Source organism: Lactuca serriola, chromosome 5 (assembly GCF_051521515.1).
Source record: "Lactuca serriola cultivar US96UC23 chromosome 5, Lser_US96UC23_V15, whole genome shotgun sequence".
In the NCBI taxonomy this organism is placed as follows: Eukaryota; Viridiplantae; Streptophyta; class Magnoliopsida; order Asterales; family Asteraceae; genus Lactuca; species Lactuca serriola.
In genome coordinates, this window is record NC_136412.1 from 82,472,485 (window position 1) to 82,492,441 (window position 19,957).

A 19,957-nucleotide genomic window follows, 5' to 3' on the forward strand; every position below is an offset into this window, starting at 1 on the left:
CTTATTCTCCTGTAAATATGGAACACTCAAACCTTTGTATTCAGCCTATATAAGGCAATCATATTAATGAATATATTCAAGATTTTCACAGCATCAATTACTCTCCATAGTGATGAGGAAGAGGTCAAATAACATCGTGACGCAAGATAATAAGTCTTTAGTCATACATTTCTTTTTTCCCTTCCCTATAAACATAACAAAAACAGAGAAATAATATTTTCTACAATGACTTTAACTATTTTTCAATATGGTGACCTGTTGGAAATAAAAGAAAAACATGATTTAAAAAATGAAAAGTAGAAGAAAAGGCATAATTACAAACCATATTCCCAAAATTCTTATTTAATAAAATGTATCTGCAAACCCAAGTTTCTAGTAGTGTCGTGACAATATATTTATATTTTGATATAAATGTTTTCACAAATATAAATTTTGATATAAATGTTTTCACAAATATAAATTTTTAGGATGCAAGCAACCTAGTGCGTGCGAGGATTTTTATATTGACTTCTCAACTTTTATTCAGTCAAATTATAAAAATTATGCAAAATCTCCAAACTTATATACAACGAGCTTGATTTTTCTCTTCACTCTTGAACAATAAGAGTGGACATTATTTTTTTTTATACGTGTCTTAAGGTAGATCAAAACAAACATTTCAGAAACAGTAAAACAAGAGGGGGCGAATAACATAGATGGCTTTTTGGTCGTAGTTGAATGATGAAACAAAAAAGACGATAATCGCTACTAGAAAACAAAGCAATTTCCGATGGCCATATCCCTCGGAAATTCGTCGGTAAAGACGATTTCTGACGGCATACCGACGGAATTAGGTTTGTCGTAAAAGGTCCCATGGGTAATTATTTGTGACGGATTTCCGACGGATTTTGTGACGGATTACCGACGAAATTTTCCGTAGGAAATATACCGACGGAATATTCTTTGACCAGGTTTGACTGTATTTTCTGACGGATTACCAACGTAAGTTATATTCCAACAGATTCCAACGAACACTTTTAGTGACGAATTACCGACGGACACTTTCAGTGACAGATTACCGACAGATGCTCTTTACTTTTCATGACAGACATTTCGTCACTAATCCGTCGCTAAAATGAATTTTGTTTTAAAAAAAACTGAAAAAAAATCTAGCTACTTCTACAAAGTATCAAATAAATTAAAAAGTGTTAACACATTACAATAAACTTCCACTACTACAAAAACAGTGATAGAGTACGGCTTAAATAATTGGTAAGTTTATTTTGGCCACCAATTTGTTGCTTCTGAGACACCATTGTTGATTCAAGTTTCATCTATGACTCTCTTCATACCCCTATTGGACCATACATTGTTTTTCAACAAAGTAGCCAGTAAAACAATATGATATGGAGCTGCAAACTGTTGCACAAGATGCATTAATCAAATTTCTCGATAGGATTCATGAAGCAAACATAGTTGACTCTAACCGGTCAATGCACACCTTGTATACATAAATAAAACAACAATATCATTAATTATAGAAAAACCAAAGAAATAAATTACCAAATTGAAAAAAAAAAAAAAAAAAAAAAAAAAAAAAAAAAAAAAAAAAACATAAGAACAATAGTAGGGGTGTTTGTGATAAAACCAGACAATTTAAATGCATAAAAAGACAATTGAGAACGTGGATTGTAAGACTAGTTTCCAGTAAACACGTTAACGGATGAATTCAAACAAAATCGTATTACAAAGTTACTCATTCACTATTTGTACGATAATGTGTTTGATTTTGGGGTTCATGTGGTTTTCATCCGATAATGATACTTTTCCACCAAAGATTTAATAGTATTTTTAGAGTCATAAGATGGACCGATGTGAATTAATAAATAATCATAAGGCAAATTTACACCAACAATAGGCTTAATTTCCACCAAGCTTACATACCAATTGATCAAGCAAAATGTACTGATTTCAAGGATACATTAACAGAAAATACTCCAAGAAAATAACACACAAAGACACCCCCGAAGTTTTTTATGTTAAGAAACCACAAACCACCATCACCGGTGACAATAGGGCACACCTTCGGTGGCACGGTGGTGTTTCAATGAGAGCTAAATGGAATTGAGAGTTCAGAAATTACCGAGATGCCCCTGAATTTCATTCAAAGACAACACACACAAAATGAAGAATCAGGATTCCAAATACGTTCTCTCGATCACCCCGAACGCGTCCTTCAGTTTGCTTCACAAGAGGCAACTCCCTCATTCACCTCGCTATCTCTGCTTCACCCTCGCTGCAATAGACTGGGAGGTGACAATCTATGATTTTGCTAACAATAGACTGTAAAACAGCATTAAGAACCCATTAAACCGAATGTGGGCATCTATGCTTCTGTTTTCTTCCCTTTTGTTTCGACAGGAGGAGCTTCGGGGTTGGAAATGTGTAAAAACAAAAAACGAACTAGAAGGAAATAAAGAAGAACTTGATAGTTGATTCTGAACTAGTTCCGTTGTGATTGTGGGTTGCGTCGCTACAATGGGACAACGATGGAGAAGCAGGAAGAGAAAGGGGGAGTTGGCGGAGTGTGACGACGCCGGATTGCAAACTTTAGTAAGATAGGCCGAATTTTGATTTGTTGCTAGACTTTGGGCGGGATTGTGGGCTATTAAAATTATGCCAAAAATTTTGGGCGGGGGAAACCATCTCAATTATCAAAGAAGGAAAATGAAAAATTTTTATTTTCTAATCTTAAAATTTAGTTTTTTCAATTTTGTACGTAGTTTTTATAAATTAATGTTTTCTTACTTTGTAAATGATTTATTAAATTTGTAATTTGGTTTTTAAAGATAGTATTTCTTATTATTTTTATAATTTAATGGGAAAGACTCTTTTATTATATAAAGGAAAATTATTGTGTGCTAAATTTCATACTCATAATTGATGGGTTATGAGCAAAACAACATTCCTATGGTGTTCATCCAAACCCTAATGTTTGGATCTAGTTTTTTCTATTTGTACATGCAACAATTATCCAAGACTTGAAAACCCTAATCTAGCATACAACAAAACGAAATTAACACCTAATAAACAAGTTAGAAAGTTACCTTTGATTGTTTCTTGAAGATCTTGAGCTAATGAGAACCTTAGCACCTCAAATGTTGTGCCTCTAATAGATTACAAACACCAAAGCAAGTTGGAGAAACTTAGAGATAGAGAGAGGGGGGGGGAGGTAATTTCGGCTCCTTGAACTCTTCTTAGGGTTGGTGTAGCCGAAATCATGAAGCCTAGGGACCCTTTATATATGTGAGATGCTAGGGTTTCAGTCCAAACCCTAATTAGATTGCTTAGGCACCAAGCAGTCTAGAAGATCCTTCCAAGAGCAAGGCCTTTGACGAATTCAAGGTGGGCTTCCCTCTTGATTTTGTCCATCCCCTTCTAAGGGATCCACAACCCAAAATTAAATTATCTTATAATTGCAATCTCAGTCCCCTTAGTTCAATTAATATCTTTTAATCACAAAATTAGTTCTTCACCAATATTAATTAACTAAATATGATTTCTCCTTTAATATATTATTTATATAATACATTGATAAACCATGATAACCTCTTTCTCTATTATTCAGCCAGTCAAGTTGCTCCGGTGAAGGCAACCCAAAAGGACCATGCTACAACCGGGTTAAGTACATACCAGATATAGTTATGGGCTTAGACACCTAATCCAACAGTCTCCCACTTGGATAAGTCTAATAAGTGTAAATGCACGTACGACTTCAGGATCTGATTAGGAATCGTAGCTCTCAAAAGCCGCTGTCGAACTCCGACATGTCCTTTAGATAAGGGATCGTATAATCCTCTATTCTCAAGATATCGTGCGGACAATTACATGGAACATAGTCATACTTACTGTCCAATAGTTTATTTATCGATCTCTGATTTGTATGACATAGAACTTAATTAAACATATCAATTCAGTCCTAACCGGGCCCGACACATAAGTTAAAACAAAATCAACTCGGGGCCCAAGATATCTCTTTTACCCTCGTAGGATAAAAGGAAAAGATAAACTTTGGCTTATATGCTAGTACTATTTACTCATTGAATCATACACAACAATGTGTTTTATAACAACAAGTTACTGATGTGTTTACGCATTATCAATGCACAACCAACGCGAAAACAACAACTCATATATCTAGGTTTGAAGACTATATGATATTATCGTTTCACAATCACTCGAGATTAAATTCCATGAAATGATTCAAGTATGCGCGGGTTTAATCCAATACTCAAATCTCGTTCATAAGCACTCATTAATGTTGTAGCAAACCTTTGCTATGTCTAAACACTTTAGACAGTCTATAAGACAATTCATGATAGTCTTATTTCATACCTACTTCCAAAGTATGATCGACTGTGGATAATTTAAATAATATTATTATTATGGAATTCAAAACATGCAATGTGATACAATAGTAAATAATTGATACAAGACGGTACATTAATTATAAATAAAACACCTTTATTTAATCATCAAAATGTCAATTACAATTTATCTATTACAAGTTTCCAAAAGCTATCTAATCACTAAAACTAATATCGTCCTTGAACCCAATGTTCCCACGTGCTGCAAGTGCTTAACCCTACTCAGTCCCTTCGTAAGGGTATCTGATGGGTTCTCCTCTGATGAGACCCTCTTTAATATGAGGAGACCCTCTTCCATCCGATGTCTAATAAAGTGATATTTCCTGTCGATATGAATTGATCTGCCATGATCCCTCGGTTCCTTAGTTTAGGCAACCGCACCTTCTTATTACAGAAAATCTCCATAGGCTCCTTTATGGCTGGCACAACTCCAAGGTCTTCGATGAAGTTCTTTAGCCATATCGTCTCCTTTGACGCTTCACTCGCTACTATGTACTCTGATTCGCATGTTGAATCAGCTACAGTCTCCTGCTTGGAACTTTTCCAAGTCACTACTCCCCCGTTAAGGGTAAATACCCAGCCCGACTAAGAGCACAAGTTGTCTCGGTCGGTCTGAAAACTGGCATCACTATACCTTCGCACCCTTAAGTCATCACTCCCACTGAGGATAAGAAACCATTCATTGGTCCTCCGAAGGTACTTTAGAATATTCTTGACGGGAATGTAGTGAGCTCTACCAGGGTTCGCTTGATATCTGTTGGCCATGATCAAAGCGAAGGCCACATCAGGGCGAGTACAAGTAATAGCATACATGATCAAGCCAACTGCGGAAGCGTAAGGTACTTGACTCATTTCTGTTATCTCTACTTCGGTACTCGGACTTTCAGTCTTACTCAACTTGGTATTGCTTTGGATTGGTAACTCCCCTTTCTTGGAATTCTCCATACTAAAACGCTTTAGTACTTTATCCAAGTAAGTACTTTGACTAAGTCCTATTAGCCTTTTACTCCTATTTCTCACTATCGTTATCTCTAGAATATAGGCAACCTCTCCGAGGACTTTCATAGCGAAGCACTTCCCAAGCCAGGACTTAACCTCCTGCAAGGTTAGGACGTCGTTTCCTATGAGTAGTATGTCATCCACATACAAAACGAGAAAATAACCATACTCCCACTAGCTTTTACATATACGCAGGACTCATCTTCGCTTCTCGAAAATCCGAACTCTTTGACTTTTTTATCGAAACAAAGATTCCATCTGCGAGATTCTTGTTTCAATCTATAGATGGATTTCTCAAGCTTATACAATCTATTAGGGTGCTTTGCATCGACAAAACCCTCTGGCTGACTGATGTAAACATCCTCAGCCAACTTTCCATTGAGGAAAGCGGTTTTGACATCCATTTTCCATATTTCATAATCATGAAATGCAGCAATGGCTATCATCACCCTTATAGACTTTATCTTTTCTACTGGTAAGAAGGTCTAGTCAACTCCGGGAGTTTGAGTAAAGCCTTTCGCAACCAATCGTGCCTTATAACTGTGTACTTTCCCAACCATGTCGGTCTTCTTATTGAAGATCCATTTGCACCCGCCGGTCTTACGACCTGGCACATTGTCAACCAAGTTCCAAACTTGATTGTCCTACATGGACTAAATCTCGCTGTCCATAACCTCTTTCCACTTTGCAGACTCCGTACCTGCCATGGCTTCCTTGTAGTTGTTAGGTTCATACAAATTTACTAGTGTGCTATCACTAATAAACGTATCACCCTCACCTGTTATATGAAAACCATACAAAACAGGTGGAACACTAATTCAACTGGAATGTCTAAGAGGTAGGGACTCGTCAATCGTCTCAACAGGAGTTTCCTCCTCGGGTTGATCGCTAGTGTTAGAGGTTCCTTCATCGCTTGATTCTTATAGCTCCTCAAGATCAATTTGCCTCCCACTATCCTCTTGGTTTATGAGTTCTCGCTCTCGGAAAACCCCTATCCTTGCAATGAAGACAACATTATCACTCGATCTATAGAAGAGATATCCAAAGGACTTCTGTGAATAACTGATGAAAATATACCGCTCACTGCGAGGCTCAAGCTTGTCGTGAGTCTCTCGTCTTACGAAAGCCTCGTAAACCCAAAGCTTTATATGTGCCAACAAGGAAGTTTTCTCCATCCACATCTCGTGAGATGTTTTAACAACCTCTTAGTTGGGACTAGATTAAGGATATGAGCGACAGTCTTTAAGGCATACCCCCAAAATGAGATAGGTAACGAACCATGACTCATCATGGAACGAACCATGTCTAACAAGGACCGATTATGCCTTTCAGTCACACCATTCAATTGGGGTGTCCTAGGAGGCATCAATTGTGAAACTATTCCACATTCCTTGAGGTAGTCGTGGAACTCAGCAATGAGGTACTCAATAGCTCGATCAGATCGGAGCATCTACTTTTCCTGCTAAGCTGATTCTCCACTTCTTGCTTACACTCTTTGAACTTTTCAAAAGTTTATGGCTTATGCTTGATTAAGTAGATGTACCCATATCTACTATAATCGTCAGTAAAAGTCACATAGAAGCGGCTCGCATCCCTTGTGGTGGATCTAAAGGGTCCGCATACATCAGTATGTATGAGATCCAATAAACCTTCAACCCTTTCACAAGTACTAGTGAAGGGTGACTTAGTCATCTTTCCAAGTAAACAATACTCGCACACGTTATCGTCCCTAAGGTCGAATGACTCCAACACTCCATCCTTTTGGACTTGGGCTATGCGCTTCTTGTTGACATGTCCAAGACGACAATGTCACATACATGCTTTGTCCAAGCTATTGGAAAAATTGATATGCAACACATTATTTCCTATGTTCTCTACAACCATCACAGTTTCATATATTACATTACAAGGTAATGCTTCAAAAATAGAAAACACCATTAAAGAAAGCATTAATAGAACCCTTTTCATTGTCAAACGAAAATCTAAAAACCGTGTTTATATAAACCATGAAAAGAAATAATGTTTCGTATCATTTCTGACGAGTTGCAACAATTATTCAAATCTAGACCTAACCCACTACGAAGCACTAAAGAGTAAATTCCAATCTTGGTGACAAGCGATGCTTTCCTATTCCACATGATCAAGTTTATCTTCCCATGCTCCACATATCTACTTCTTCTTAGACCCTGCAAATCAGAACAAATGTGAAAACCACATCCTGTATCGGGGACCCAAGACATAGAATACGACGAGTTATTAGATTGAATAGTATAAATACCTACAAAGGATAGCTTTATCTTTCCATCCTTGATGTCCTGCAGATACTTCGGGCAACTTCGTTTCCAATGCACTTTCTTATGGCAGTAGTAGCACTCTGCATCCTCCAGGTTAGAGGAAGGAGTAGCAGAACCAACTTTGTTCCCACTAGAAGAGGATCCAACTTGGGTCTTGCCTTTGTGGCTCTTTGAAGGAGCCTTCCTCTTCTTTCCATTCCATTTCCCGATAACCAAGACATGGGCAGTATTAGGAGTAGTAGATGCAACATATTTACCTTTTAGACCACTTTCAACAGTCCTCAATAGGCCTTGAAGTTTGCTCAGAGTGACCTACTCCTTGTTCATATGGTATGTCATACGAAACTGGTCGTAACAAGGAGGCAACGAGTGTGGAATTGATATCTATGGCCAGTTCCTCGTTGAATTCCACATTTAACTTTAGCAATCGGTCCACAAATCTCTGCATCTTCTGCAAGTGGGCTGAGATGGACTCTCCATCCTTCATCTTGGTAGTGATCATCGCAACAATGATCTCGTACTTTTCCTGCATCGCGCTTTGATGGTACCTTTCCATAAAATCATGATGCACCTCGTAGGGGTAGTAATCCTCGTAGGACTTTTGGAGTTCGACAGTCATAGTTGCAAGCATGATGCAATGAACCTTCATAACATCTCACTCGTGAGCTTCGAATGCAACGATTTCTTCTGGAGTAGCAGTATTGGCGTTCACCTCCTTGAGCCCCTTGTTGAGAACATACTCTTTGTCCTCGTAGTGAGTGACCATACAAATGTTCTAAATCCAATCATTAAAGTTAGACCCATCGAATATCACCCTCCCACACAAGTTCATGAGTGAGAATGAGCCAGTAGGGTTCACACCAGAAGCATTGTTGTTTTGAGTAGACATCTGGAAAAAGAAAAGAGACAAAGTTTAATTAGATAAGAATCCCCAATGAAAAAAATGAGAAATTAGGGCTAGGACCCAACACGATTATTCATAATTAAAAAGAGGATGTCGTAATCTTAAATGCAAATAATTTGAAGGTAAGTGAATGACGATTCACTAATTTCCACCATGAAAAACAAAGAAGAATTTAAGTTTTAAATGAATTGAAATTCTTAGATCTTTTGATATTCATTGAACTTTTCAATAGCATGTTAAATCTTGATATGCCCATCAAGTTTGTGACCAGGATACCGAGGATCACAAACAAGGTGTGAATAACCATGCAAATGTACGTGGCACTCTCAATGTTACAAATCACCTAATCAATGCGCCGGTTAGCCACACACTCTCCATTGATCTATGATAAACACCAAGCTACCCTTTTCCACCCTTGCTAATCCCAAACTAGTTTGTCGGTTAACCACACACGCTCCACTAACGATTTGGCAAGGATGCAAAGTGTAAATTTCATGGAATAGCATCATTTCACATTTTACCTAAAGTAAATAATATTGGGAATTTTATAAAAAAACAGTTAGTTACTTTATTAATCATTATACCTTTAATGAGGAATTAGTTGCCCTATCCTACCCGTTCGGCTAACGACCCTCCACCAATTAAGGAGGCGGTGGGTGAGAGTGGACACCCATTAAACTGCCATTTTATAGGCAGCAACCTTATACCCCCTTATAGATCGGCTTCGTGAATGAGGCCTACTAACGGTAACACTAGCCATGTTGTTATACATATATACTAATTAATATTTTAATATTACTACAGTATAAGAGTTGAATTTTAACTTTTACAACTCTAGGGTTTTAGAATTTAAATGTTTCAAAATTAAAACTGTTTAATCAAAATTTAAATTCCAAAACTTAGGGGCAAGTTTTGAAACTTTTCAAAACATTAGATTAAATTTGAAAAATAATTAACTAATCATATTATTAATATTTATCACATAATTTGACCTAATCTATTTTCTTGAAAAGATAATTCAAATAAAAAATACAAATAATTAATACTATTATATAAACTTGTAATTATCTTATTTATGACAATCATCTTCTATTTGGATTAGGATAATCATACCAATATAATAAAAATCATATTTTATCAGTCAAAAACGTTTTTGGTAATAAGCCGACTCGTCGAGTCACAGAACAGGACTCGCCGAGTCCATCTGGTGACTCGACGAGTCTATCAGTCAGAGGCTGAAATTTTCGACTTTTGAGATTGAACAAATTATCTATGCATCAAATACAAAAGAGAAACGATCTAGGCTCTGATACCACTGATGGATTATGAGCAAACCAACATTCTTATGGTGTTCATGCAAACCCTAATGCTTGGATCTAGTTTTCTATTTGTACATGCAACAATTGTCCAAGACTTGCAAAGCCTAATCTAGCATACGACAAAACGAAATTAACACGTAATAAACAACTTAGAAAGTTACCTTTGATTGTTTCTTGAAGATCTTGAGCTTATGAGAACCTTAGCACCCCAAATGTTGTGCCTCTAATAGATCACAAAAACCAAAGCAATTTGGAGAATCTTAGAGAGAGAGAGAGGGGAAGGTAATTTCGGCTCCTTGAACTCTTCTTAGGGTTAGTGTAGCCAAAATCATGAAGCCTAGGGACCCTTTATATATGTGAGCCGCTAGGTTTTTAGTCAAAACCCTAATTAGATTGCTTAGTCACGAAGCCGTCCATAGGATCCTTCTAGAAGCAAGGCCTTGGATGAATTCAAGGTGGGCTTCCCTCTTTATTTCATACATCCCCTTCTAAGGGATCTACAACCAAAAATTCAATTATCCTATAATTGCATTTTCAGTCCCCTTAGTTCAATTAATATCTTTTGATCAGAAAATTAATTCTTAATTAATTCTTGACCAATATTAATTAACTAAACATGATTTATCCTTTATATATTATTCATATAATATATTAATAAACCACAATAACCTCTTTCTCTATTATTCATCCAGTCAAGTTGCTCCGGTGAAGACAACCCAAAAGGACCATGCTATAACCAAGTCAAAGTACATACCAAATATAGTTATGGGCTTAGACACCTAATCCAACAATAATATTGTTATAAACAATGAAATAGTAACTAATATTGTAGCAAAAAATTAGTCAATAATTATAATTAAGCTATTTAATTTGATCATCAATAAAATCTTGTAACAAAAAGGTATGCATTTTGGTTCCATTGCAACGTAGCATGGCGATTATCTCTTACATCATCGGAAAAGATCACGGTGCTCCTTCTAACCCCATGACGGCTTGTGTATATGTATAAAGGCATGTATATATGTATGTATATGTATGTATGTATGTGTGTTTGATTATGTGTACGTGTGTATGTGTATGTAAGTATGTTTATGTATGTATGTCTATGGATATGTATCTTTTCGTAGGTATGTCTATATATATTTATGTATGTGTATTTATATATGTATACGGCTATCTATGTATATGCGTATGTGTATGTAAATATGTATAAGTGTTGGTCAATTAAAAATCACATGGGTATATAGAAATTAAGATCATAAAGCATGGATTGAATAATGGGTTGGTGCAGACGGTTATGTGTATTTAAACCTACATATAATTTGTTCGAAATAAAGTATATAATATATATAATCAAGTTGTTAATAGGAATTTAAATTTTAAAGCATACGGTGTACACGGATGTTCGTATGTTTATTAGCTATAACTTGGTAATATTTTGTAATTAATGTAAAATAAAGACATGAGAAAATCAAAGGGCGAAAAAAACATTTGGTACTTGAAACCAACATTTCAATTACCATATGTTTACCAAATTACAGCTAATAAACATAGGAACGGATTTCCGATGGAAAAGTTCTAACTTTTAATTTTTTAAGCAACATACGTCCTTTTTTCCAATTTATTTTTCTCACATGTATATTATACATCAATTACTATATGTTTACCAAATTATAGCTAATATATACATACGTACACCTGTGTATGCCATCGGAACCAACATTTTAATTCTTATTTTCATGTTTTCGAGCATCAAACCTCAACTTTTTGGCTTTATTTTTCTATCACATTAATATACACCAATTAATGCATATTTAACAAGCCATAGCTAATATATTACATATACATGTATACAACATCGGAATCTCATATATTAATATGCATTTAAATGTTACATCATAAGATTGAGCAACGGGCTTCAATGGTATGCATGGGTGTTTGTATGTGTATATTAGCTTATTACTTATTCAATATAGAGTAATTTATGTATAATAAACGTGTGAGAAATATATAAGCGGTAAAAACCACGTTTCGTGCACAAAAACTTGAAAATTATAATCAAAACGTCGGTTCCGATAGTGTACACAGATGTACGTATGTGTATATTAGCTATAATTTGGTAAATATATAGTAATTGATGTATTACATAGTTGTGAGAAAAAAAAAGCAGAAAAAGCAAAGTATTGTACTTGAAAACTCAAAAGTTAGAACTTTTCTGTCTATAATTTCTGACGGATAGTCAAAATCCATCGGAAATCCGTTGCTGATTACTAACGGATTTTCGACGGAATAGTTCGAAATTTTGAATTTCCCGGCACCATACATCGTTTTTTCTGCTTTATTTTTCTCACCCATACATTATACACTAATTACATTAAGTTTACCAAATTATAGCTCAGATACAAATACATACACCCATGTATGTACGCCATCAGACCCAACATTTCAATTCTAATTCTTAGATTTTCAAGCACCAAACATTGATTTTTTCGTTTTATTTTTCTCACACCTTTATTATAGATCAACTAAAATATATTAAACAAATTGTAGGTAATATAAAACATATACATGTATACAACATCGGGGTCCCATGTATTAATATGCATTTAAATGTTACAACATAATATCCGTAATGGGCTCCAATGGTATGCACATGTGTTTGTATGTGTATATAGCTTATAAATTATTTAATATAGAGTAATTATATAATAAAGGGCTCGGATGGAATAGTTCGAAAATTTGAATTTTCGGGCATCATACATCGTTTTTCCGCTTTATTTTTCTCAACATATATTATACATGAATTACTATAAGTTTACCAAATTATAACTGATATACAAATACGTATACTAGTGTATGCCATCAGAACCAATATTTCAATTTTAATTTTTAAACTTTCGAGCACTAAGCATCAATTTTTCACACACTTTATTATACATCAATTAATTGATATCGATGTATTGCATAGTTGTGAGAAAAATAAAGCGGATAAACGATAGATTATTATTATTATTATTATTATTATTATTAGTAGTAATTGTTATTAATTATTAGTTATTATTATTATTGTTGTTATTACTATAATTGTTATTTTTTTATTAATACTTATTATTATTAACTATATTATTATTGTAACTATTTATCAAAAATTTAATTATTATCATGATTATTATTATTATTATTATTTTGTTTATTTATTTATCCATTTATTAATACCAATTGCTTTGAAAAATATTTATTATATTATTTCTATTAAAAAAGAAATTTTTTATTTAATTAATAATTCTAATAAAAATAATTGAACTATTTTTAAAGTAATACTAATAAAAAAAAGTTGGTTTATTTTGAAAAAAATAGTTTTTTTGATAAATTTTTAATAATAACAATAATAGAAATAATATAAATAATAGTATAATAATAATATAATTATAATAATTACATGAGTTGAATTATTTGGTTAATAATCATAATATTTTAAATATAAAAGTTAATAGTTATTTAATTAATAATGTTATTATTAATAATTGAGTTAATTTTATAATAATACTAATAAAAATAATATTATTTGATAGCAAAAATTTTAGGTTGGTAATTAGTATAGTTTTTTTATTAAATATAAATAATAAAAAAATACTTATATTATAATAAATAGAAATTTGAATTATTCGGTGTGTGTGTATATATATATATATATATATATATATATATATATATATATATATATATATATATATATATGTATATATGTATATATATATATATATATATTATTTGAGTTATAAAAATCAAAAATTATTTAATTACTAATACTAATAATAGTAATTGAATTATTTTTAAAATGTTATTAGTTGAAAAAGTTAATTTAATTCCGAAAAATAAATTTCCGTCGGAACGATGGATAACCCAAGTCACTGATTTCGCTTACATTGTATCGGTATTCTGTCAGTACCTACCGATGAATTCCCGATTGAAGTTATTTACGTCGTTATTGTGTCAGTATTCCGTCAGAAAAATTAATGATCTTTGTCACAATTCTGTCGAAATTTCGTCACTAATTTCCGACGAAAAAATTTCATCACTAATTTCCGTAGGAATTCACCCAGTTTTGTAGTTGTGTACATGACATATACGGTGACATAATTTTAGTGTAATAACATATCTTCAAATATTACCTATTCCCAACACTTTAAATTTCATTCTTCTTCACATGGTCATGTGAAACGATCTCAATATAAGGGCGATTCTTCACTTCCGTTTGTAAAGATTGTGGAGGGAAGGCCTGCTAGCATTTCGGTAGTAATACTAAAGGTGTTTGATATCTAAAATTAATTAGAACCTTTAAAACAAAATACTTATCCTTTATATTATATTCTATACACACCAAGACAAAATTTGGTTACTTCTATTGACTTTGTATTCTTTTTAATCACGAGTTTTCTTAATTTGACGTGTACCGGTATTTATATGAGTATACAACATTATTTCTAGTTATTTACAGTTGATAATTGTATAAAATTTATAGTTCAGAATTTTATATCTTTTATTTGTGCATTTTTTTAAAAAAATTTGGACTTATTTTTAAAACATTGGTATGTAATTTAATTTATATTTGCAAGCTGTTACATATTGTTATTTTCTGTTTTTTTTTTTTTTCCAGTTTTTGAATTTGATTCTAGGTTTGTTGTGGTGATGAAGAGGTCAAATAACATCTAGATGCAAGATAATAAGTCTTTAGTCATACATTTCGTTTTTCCCTTCTATATACACATAACAAAAAAAAAGAAATAATATTTTCTAAAATAGCTCACTTTTGCTATTTTGCAATATGGTGATCTATTGGAGATAAAAGAATAACATGATTCCAAAAATGAAAAGCAGAAGAAAACGCATAATCAGAAACCATATTCCCAAAACTCTTATTTAATAAAATGTATCTACAAACACAAGTTTCTCGTAGTGTCGTGGCAATATATTTATATTTTGATGTAAATATTTTCACAAATATAAGTTTTTGGGTTGCAAGGAACCTAGTTTGCGCTAAGATTTTTATATTGACTTCTCAACCTTTTATCAGTCAAATTATAAAAATGATGCAAAATCTCCAAACTTATATATAATAGTTTTGTTTGATAAATTTTTAACAATAACAATAATAGAAATAGTATAAATAATAGTATAATAATAATGTAACTATAATAATTAGATGAGTTGAATTATGTGGTTAATAATCATAATATTTTAAATATAAAAGTTAATAGTTATTTAATTAATAATGTTATTACTAATAATTGAGAAATTTTTTTAATAAAAATAATAAAAATAATATTATTTTATAGCAAAAATTTTAGGTTGGTAATTAGTATAGTTTTTTTTATTAAATATACATAATAAAAAAATACTTATATTATAATAAATAGAAATTTGAATTATTCGGTATATATATATATATATATATATTATTTTAGTTATAAAAATCAAAAATTGTTTAATTACTATTACTAATACTAATAATAATAATTGAATTATTTTTAAAATGTTATTAGTAGAAAAAGTTAATTTAATTCTGGAAAATAAATTTCCGTCGGAACGACTGATAACCCAAGTCACTGATTTCGCTTACATTGTGTCGGTATTCTGTCAGTACCTACCGATAAATCTCCGATTGAAGTTATTTACGTCGCTATTGTGTCAGTATTCGGTCAGAAAAATTAATGATCTTTGTCACAATTCTGTCGAAATTCCGTCACTAATTTCCGACGGAAAAATTTCATCACTAATTTCCGTAAGAATTCACCCAGTTTTGTATTTGTGTACATGACATATAAGGTGACATAAATTTAGTGTAATAACATATCTTCAAATATTACCTATTCCCAACACTTTAAATTTCATTCTTCTTCACATGGTCATGTGAAACGATCTCAATATAAGGGCGATTCTTCACTTCCGTTTGTAAAGATTGTGGAGGGATGGCCTGCTAGCTTTTCGGTAGTAACACTAAAGGTGTATGATATCTAAAATTAATTAGAACCTTTAAAACAAAATACTTATCCTTTATATTATATTCTGTACGCACCAAGACAAAATTTGGTTATTTCTATTGACTTTGTGTTCTTTTTAATCACGAGTTTTCTTAATTTGACGTGTACCAGTATTTATATGAGTATACAACATTATTTCTAGTTATTTACAGTTGATAATTGTATAAAATTTATAGTTCATAATTTTATATCTTTTATTTGTGCATTTTTTGAAAAAAAATTTGGGCTTATTATTAAAACATTGGTATGTAATTTAATTTATATTTGCAAACTCTTACATATTGTTAATTTATGTTTTTTTTTTCTCAGTTTCTGAAGTTGGTTCTAGGTTTGTTGTGGTGAGGAAGAGGTCAAATAACATCTAGACGCAAGATAATAAGTCTTTAGTCATACATTTCGTTTTTCCCTTCTATATACAGATAACAAAAACAAAGAAAGAATATTTTCTAAAATAGCTCACTTTTGCTATTTTGCAATATGGTGATCTATTGGAGATAAAAGAAAGGCATGATTCCAAAAATGAAAAGCAGAAGAAAACGCATAATTACAAACCATATTCCCAAAATCCTTATTTAATAAAATGTATCTACAAACCCAAGTTTCTGGTAGTGTCGTGACAATATATTTATATTTTGATGTAAATATTTTCACAAATATAAGTATTTAGGTTGCAAGGAACCTAGTTTGCGCTAGGATTTTTATATTGACTTCTCAACTTTTTATTAGTCAAATTATAAAAATGATGCAAAATCTCCAAACTTATATACAATAGTTTTGTTTGATAAATTTTTAATAATAACAATAATAGAAATAGTATAAATAATAATATAATAATAATGTAATTATAATAATTAGATGAGTTCAATTATGTGGTTAATAATCATAATATTTTAAATATAAAAGTTAATAGTTATTTAATTAATAATGTTATTACTAATAATAGAGAATTTTTTTTAATAAAACTAATAAAAATAATATTATTTTATAGCAAAAATTTTAGGTTGGTAATTAGTATAGTTTTTTTTATTAAATATACATAATAAAAAAATACTTATATTATAGTAAATAGAAATTTGAATTATTCGGTATATATATATATATATATATATATATATATATATATATATATATATATATATTGAGTTATAAAAATCAAAAATTGTTTAATTACTATTACTAATACTAATAATAGTAATTGAATTATTTTTAAAATGTTATTAGTAGAAAAAGTTAATTTAATTCTGGAAAATAAATTTCCGTCGAAACGACGGATAACCCAAGTCACTGATTTCGCTTACATTGTGTCGGTATTCTGTCAGTACCTACCGATAAATCTCCGATTGAAGTTATTTGCGTCGCTATTGTGTCAGTATTCTGTCAGAAAAATTAATTATCTTTGTCACAATTCTGTCGAAATTCCGTCACTAATTTCCGACGAAAAAATTTCAGCACTAATTTCCGTAGGAATTCACCCAGTTTTGTAGTTGTGTACATGACATATAAGGTGACATAAATTTAGTGTAATAACATATCTTCAAATATTACCTATTCCCAACACTTTAAATTTCATTCTTCTTCACATGGTCATGTGAAACGATCTCAATATAAGGGCGATTCTTCACTTCCGTTTGTAAAGATTGTGGAGGGAAGGCCTGCTAGCTTTTCGGTGGTAACACTAAAGGTGTTTGATATCAAAAATTAATTAGAACCTTTAAAACAAAATACTTATCCTTTATATTATATTATGTACGCACCAAGACAAAATTTGGTTATTTCTATTGACTTTGTGTTCTTTTTAATCACGAATTTTCTTAATTTGACGTGTACCAGTATTTATATGAGTATACAACATTATTTCTAGTTATTTACAGTTGATAATTATATAAAATTTATAGTTCAAAATTTTATATCTTTTATTTGTGCATTTTTTGAAAAAAAATTTGGGCTTATTATTAAAACATTGGTATGTAATTTAATTTATATTTGCAAGCTGTTACATATTGTTAATTTATGTTTTTTTTTTCAGTTTCTGAATTTCATTCTAGGTTTGTTGTGGTGATGAAGAGGTCAAATAACATCTAGACGCAAGATAATAAGTCTTTAGTCATACATTTCGTTTTTCCCTTCTACATACATATAACAAAAACAAAGAAATAATATTTTCTAAAATAGCTCACTTTTGCTATTTCGCAATATGGTTATCTATTGGAGATAAAAGAAAAACATGATTCCAAAAATGAAAAGCAGAAGAAAACGCATAATTACAAACCATATTCCCAAAATCCTTATTTAATAAAATGTATCTACAAACCCAAGTTTCTGGTAGTGTCGTGGCAATATATTTATATTTTGATGTAAATATTTTCACAAATATAAGTTTTTAGGTTGCAAGGAACATAGTTTGCGCTAGGATTTTTATATCAACTTCTCAACTTTTTATCAGTCAAATTATAAAAATTATGCAAAATCTCCAAACTTATGTACAATAGTTTTTTTGATAAATTTTTAATAATAACAATAATAGAAATAATATAAAGAATAGTATAATAATAATATAATTATAATAATTAGATGAGTTGAATTATGTGGTTAACAATCATAATATTTTAAATATAAAAGTTAATAGTTATTTAATTAATAATGTTAATACTAATAATTGAGAAATTTTTTTTAATAAAACTAATAAAAATAATATTATTTTATAGCAAAAATTTTAGGTTGGTAATTAGTATAGTTTTTTTTTATTAAATATAAATAATAAAAAAATACTTATATTATAATAAATAGAAATTTGAATTATTCGGTATATATATATATATATATATATATATATATATATATATATATATATATATATATATATATATATATATTATTTGAGTTATAAAAATCAAAAATTGTTTAATTACTATTATTAATACTAATAAAAGTAATTTAATTATTTTTAAAATGTTATTAGTAGAAAAAGTTAATTTAATTCCGGAAAATGAATTTCCGTCGGAACGACGAATAACCCAAGTCACTGATTTCGCTTACATTGTGTCGGTATTCTGTCAGTACCTACCGATACATTTCCGATTGAAGTTATTTACGTCGCTATTGTGTCAGTATTCCGTCAGAAAAATTAATGATCTTTGTCACAATTCTGTCGAAATTCCGTCACTAATTTCCGACGGAAAAATTTCATCACTAATTTCCGTAGGAATTCACCCAGTTTTGTAGTTGTGTACATGACATATAAGGTGACATAATTTTAGTGTAATAACATATCTTCAAATATTACCTATACCCAACACTTTAAATTTCATTCTTCTTCACATGGTCATGTGAAACGATCTCAATATAAGGGCGATTCTTCACTTCCGTTTGTAAAGATTGTGGAGGGAAGGCCTGCTAGCTTTTCGGTAGTAATACTAAAGGTGTTTGATATCTAAAATTAATTAGAACCTTTAAAACAAAATACTTATCCTTTATACTATATTTTGTACACACCAAGACAAAATTTGGTTATTTCTATTGACTTTGTGTTCTTTTTAATCACGAGTTTTCTTAATTTGACGTGTACCAGTATTTATATGAATATAAAACATTATTTCTAGTTATTTACAGTAGATAATTGTATAAAATTTGTAGTTCAGAATTTTATATCTTTTATTTGTGCATTTTTTTTAAAAAATTTGGTTTTATTATTAAAGCATTGGTATGTAATTTAATTTATATTTGCAAACTGTTACATATTGTTAATTAATGTTTTTTTTTCAGTTTCTGAATTTGATTCTCGGTTTGTTGTGGTGAGGAAGAGGTCAAATAACATCTAGACGCAAGATAATAAGTCTTTAGTCATACTTTTCGTTTTTCCCTTCTATATACAGATAACAAAAACAAAGAAATAATATTTTCTAAAATAGCTCACTTTTGCTATTTTGCAATATGGTGATCTATTGGAGATAAAAGAAAAACATGATTCCAAAAATGAAAAGCAGAAGAAAACGCA

The 19,957-nt window shown here is 31.1% G+C and overlaps 1 long non-coding RNA gene across 1 annotated transcript; it reads right to left on the reverse strand.

The window, feature by feature from the left end:
* Positions 1 to 1,156: 1,156 nt before the first annotated feature.
* On the reverse strand, positions 1,157 to 2,602 carry LOC145050692 (uncharacterized). The gene is made up of 2 exons (XR_013683431.1): positions 2,123 to 2,602; positions 1,157 to 1,480 (listed from the first exon to the last, which is right to left on the reverse strand). It is a non-coding gene; the product is annotated as an uncharacterized LOC145050692 (long non-coding RNA).
* Positions 2,603 to 19,957: the final 17,355 nt, after the last annotated feature.